The sequence below is a fragment of the Bombina bombina genome, chromosome 7, assembly GCF_027579735.1.
Source record: "Bombina bombina isolate aBomBom1 chromosome 7, aBomBom1.pri, whole genome shotgun sequence".
Taxonomy (NCBI): domain Eukaryota; kingdom Metazoa; phylum Chordata; class Amphibia; order Anura; family Bombinatoridae; genus Bombina; species Bombina bombina.
This window is the reverse complement of record NC_069505.1, coordinates 450,009,705-450,015,181: the sequence shown is the minus strand read 5'-3', so window position 1 is coordinate 450,015,181 and position 5,477 is coordinate 450,009,705.

The following is a 5,477-nucleotide window of genomic DNA, read 5'->3' as shown; positions in this document are numbered from 1 at the left end:
TCAACTAACAGACAAATACACAGACAAGGAGGGCAGGTACATCATCCTAGTTGGAACCTTGTTCAATAATTGGGTTACCCTGGCCAACATTTACTCTCCTAATACGGGGCAGGCACAATTCATTAAAAGAGTTGGAAACAAAATACTAGAAGTTCAGAAAGGGATATTAATATTGGGAGGAGATCTTAATGTCGCATTACTACCTGCAGTTGATTGTTCTCAAGGTTCTAGCTCCACCACTAAAAGTACTAGACACTCCATTAATAACACTTTAAAACAACTCACACTGATTGATATATGGCGCTTCCTACATCCGACCACACGCAACTACTCATTCTATTCCAACCCGGCAAAATCATATTCTAGAATTGATTACTGGTTTATAGAACATAAAAGTATATCATTGATTAGGGATGCAAATATACAGACAATAGCCTGGTCCGATCATGCATCTATCTCTATGAGCCTGGAATGGCCATCAGCCCCAGTGCTACCCTACCTATGGAGACTAGATGAAACGCGTTTCATAGATCCCATCACCCATACACAAGTACTAAGTGACATCACTGAATTTTTCAGGACAAATTTAAACACTTCTAGTGGGATACCCTCGGTGTGGTTAGCTCATAAAGCTTACATGAGAGGACAGTTTATGAGAGACAAAATCAATCATAGACACAAGGCAAACGCATATTATACACAATTGCTACAAAACCTCCAAACAACGGAAATAGCCCACAAAAATAACCCATCAGAGAGGAAATCTCTTATAGACCTAAACAAAGCGAGAGACCTCTTAAAGGAATACTTAAATAAAGAAGCATGTAGAAAAGCATTATACCTACAAAAATCTACATTAATAGCACAATCTTTTAAAGATTATTACAAAGACTTATACAATCTCCCTAAGCCCATCATGACACCACAGAATAATACATTAGATCAATACCTCCAGGAATCCGACCTGACTCAGATACAACCAGATGATAGAGAAGTCTTAGAAAGCCAAATCACCCTAAAAGAAATCTTAGAAGCGATAGATAGCCTACCATCCAATAAAAGCCCAGGACCGGATGGGTTTTCTAATAAATACTATAAACAATTTAGAGATCAATTAGCTCCACACTTACTAGCCCTTTTTAAACAAACTGACGAATCTGGACAGCTCCCTAAAGAATGTTTTGAAGCCCACATTACCGTCATACCTAAACCAGGCAAATCCCCTAAACTTACAAGTAATTATAGACCCATATCACTATTAAATACGGATCTTAAAATTTATACAAAAATTCTGGCCAATCGATTAAATAAAATCTTACCTCAAATAATTCACACAGACCAGTCTGGTTTTGTCCCAGGAAGGGAGGCGAGGGACAACACTATTAGGGTACTCCAACTAATAGAATACGCTAAAACAACCAATACTGAAATGATTATAATTTCAACTGACGCCGAAAAGGCGTTTGATCGCCTAAACTGGAACTTTCTATTCGCCACACTGGGTAAGATAGGGGTGGGAGAAAAGATGATTTGTAGGATAAAATGTTTATACCAATCCCCCTCAGCAAAAGTACGAGTTAATGGCCTGGTTTCAGACCCATTTGAAAATAAGTAATGGAACGAGACAAGGATGCCCCCTCTCCCCAATCTTGTTTATCATCAGTATGGAGGTGCTAGCACAGAGAGTCAGGAATAATCCATTAATATCGGGAATTAAAATAGGTCCCTTAGACTTTAAAATATCAATGTATGCAGATGACGTCCTCTTTACCTTATCTTCCCCAGAACCTTCCACCGTCGCAGTATTACAAGAATTAAAAAGATTTGGGGAATTTTCTAACTTTTCAGTAAACGAACAGAAATCCGAAATATTAAACATCTCCCTTTCTAGAATTAAGTTTAAATCCCTGTTAGATCACTGCCCATTTAAACATCAACCAAAAGCCATTAAATATTTGGGGATCTATTTAACCCAGAACCCCAAATCCCTTCTACAATTGAACTTTAAAAACCTTATCAACTCAATCTCACACGATCTACAAACTTGGAAAGATCGCCCATTCTCATGGTGGGGAAGAATTCAAATTTTGAAAATGAATATATTACCCAGAATACTTTATGCTATTCAAGCAATACCTATAGCCCTTCCACGCCACTTATTAGATCAAACCCAAAAAATCATGAATCAGTTTGTGTGGGGGAAAATAAAGCCCAGAATCAAAAAACTAACAATGTACAGAGCCGTGAGGAAAGGAGGGTTAGGACTGCCAAACATTGAGACATATTACCAAGCTACGAGCCTTCAAAGAATAATAGACTGGCATAGAAACAAAGATAGGAAGGCGTGGATCCCAATGGACTCCCACATCTTGCATACACCCAACCCCGGGGCCTTATGTTGGATAGAAAAACAGAATAGACCACCATGGCTAAAATGCTATTCTCTACTTTCACATGTCTTCGATACATGGGACGGTATTATTAAAAAATACTCAGGCATCTCCACAACGATTTCCCCTATGCTCCCCATTTCCCCAAACGCAGAACTGAAGGGAGGAATCAGATTTGACAAAACAAATTCAAATATGTGGGAAATGGGTTACACAACTCACCCTTAGTTCATTGGTTAGAGATGGGAAACTTAAACAAAGGCAAGAATTAACGGACATACTAGGCGGCGCTTTCACAAACTGGTTAAAATATAACCAAATACACCACCTCATACAAACACACCCACAGAAACAACTGCTGACCAGGCACCTAACTCCATTTGAAATGACTTGTACAGCTGACCTCCCCGCACATCACACTTTATCATTAGCTAGGAAACTCTTGATCCAAGCCCAAAAAGGGGGACTACCTGACTATGTTGACCGTTGGCACAAAGATCTAGGTAGGGAACTAACAGAGACGGAGTGGGATCATATTTTTCAGAGTATCAGAAAGTCATCTTTCTCCACAAAATACTTGGAAACTAACTTTAAACTGTTAACAAGATGGTACCTCACCCCCTCAAGACTGAAGAGTATATTTCCTTCCTCATCTGAACTCTGTTGGAGAGGGTGCGGATCGCGGGGGACCCTTCTCCACATTTGGTGGGAGTGCCCCAAAATCAAACCCTTCTGGGAAAAGATCCAAGAGCAGGTTAGCAACACACTGGACACAGACAGTCATTTTACCTTAGAACCAGAAGTAGCACTATTGAATCTCCCCACAAAATGTAAATGTAGGTTAAGAAGCAGACTAATCCAACTGTCACTTAACACAGCTAGACTATTAATAGCCCGGGGGTGGAAAACTCAAATATGCCCATCATTTGGGGAGTGGTCGCTCTCATGAAGGACACCCTGTCTATGGAGGAATATGGTTACTTTAAATCTAACAAAATAGCATTCTTTCACGACCTAAAATTTATATGGGATGAATTACAACATAAGATGCCTCTTAACACTAGGAAGTGTTCACAAGATACGAGTGTGACATGAAAAGCATATTTGACTTATGACAGATAGAAACAACATGACAGAACTGACCCTTCCCACTTTCCCACGACCTGGAGGCTAGAGAGATAAACAAGCCGGTCTGGGGGATCTGACAAAGACACGCTGTGCAGGGGGCCCTCGTAGTATGACACGGAACACGCACAAGAGAGACTTGGTAAGTTATACAGTTTGGTTATTGTTTTGTTTATCTTAAAATCAACCCAAAAAGTGCATTGGTTGTTTATGAAGCTATGAGTAATGTATAGGTACTGCATTTATCCAAGTGAACTGCTTTTATTACATGAGCGAACTAATGTACTGTACTATATATAAAATTCAATAAAGACAATTAAATATAAAAAAAAAAAAAAATAACATCCATTTTGTTTAAAGAGGGGGCCGCACACGGCCAGAAACAAAGAATATCTTTATACAAATTAATCTCTACAAATAATCATATCAATATCTGACTCGTTAAAAATGGCCCTGCCAACCCAATCCTCAATTTACTATTGAGATAAATTATTCAAGCCCCTTTACTATATAAACTAAACTCTATATAGAAAAACAAAAAGGAAAAACATTCCCTCTCCTCCTCTCAAACGTATGTACCTCAATTCTGTATAATTTCTAATATTTCTATAAATTTGAAGGGGTAAGTAAGTATATTTTGCTCTCTTTCTGGTAAGTCCTTCAGAAACAGGGACCATTTTTTAAAGAATATTTCTTGATCATCTCTCTCGAACAACACTGAACAACACTGAATCAAATTTCTCTATATTAATATGCATTTATTAAAATCTATTTTTTTCCATTTAAACCCTTTCAGTGGGGTATAATAGAATTTGTACAAGTAGTAAGAAGTGAATACAGCGCCAACAAGAGGCCAAGGGATAAATATACTCACAGAGAGATAAAAGAAGATTATTTAATGAACCATGTTAAAAAGCATCAGTAATAAAAGACTATATATAAAAAATGTAAAAAGCACATATAAATAAAATTACAAATACAGGAATATCTTACAGAAGCGGCTCAAAGGGCCAAAGCTGATAATTACAATAAAAACAGAGGTAATAACAGGTGATCAGTGTGAGTGGTACACCAGAATAAGAGTTTATACTAATTAAACAGAATTAGCCTAAGTACAACTGTAGCAAGTGCATCAAGCAAAAAACTAATAAACAATAATACAAACAATAGTGTTCAAAATTAGTGTTACAAAAATAGTGTTCCAAAAAATAGAAAAATGCACTGCAGTGCAAAAAAAGGGGGGTAGCAAAATAATTGTATAGATACAATCAAATAGTGAGTGAGTGCAAATGGATATAAAAATGCTAGCTACTTAATCCAGTGAGGTTAAGATATAATTAAATAAAATACACAATATGCAATAACATAAAAAATAAAATACACAATATGCAATAACATAAAAAATAAAATATAAAATATAATCCAAAAAAGTATTCAAAAAGTTGATCAACAAATGTTAGTGAAGAACAAAAATAAGTCAATCAAAACAAAAAAATGGAAAAAATGGGTGATGAAAAGCAAGGTGAAAGTGAGGAAATTGATTCCTTCCAATGTTAGTTACTTTAACAGATCCAAATTCCTGAGTGTGGTTGCTGAAGTAGCTGATTGGATCCTAGCACCTGTCAGCTGCTCCTATGGTATCCTAAAAAGTGTCCCTGTAAAAAAAGTGTCCCTGTAAAAAAAAAAATGTGTCCCTGTAAAAAAAGTGTCCCTGTAAAAAAAGAAATTCACAACATAGTGTATCCAATATGAGAATGAAGTAAAGATTAAAGTAATGCTTACCAATATGTCAACGCGTTTCTGCCCTCAAAAAAGGGCCTTTCTCAAGCACTTGTACACACACCCTTTTTCACTATAATAGAATTTGTAAAGTACTTTTAAGTGAGACTCTCTCCAGGTAGCGGATAGCGTCGTTCTTTCTACTATTGTGATTGATTTTTTAATACGTTGCTTATCTATTGC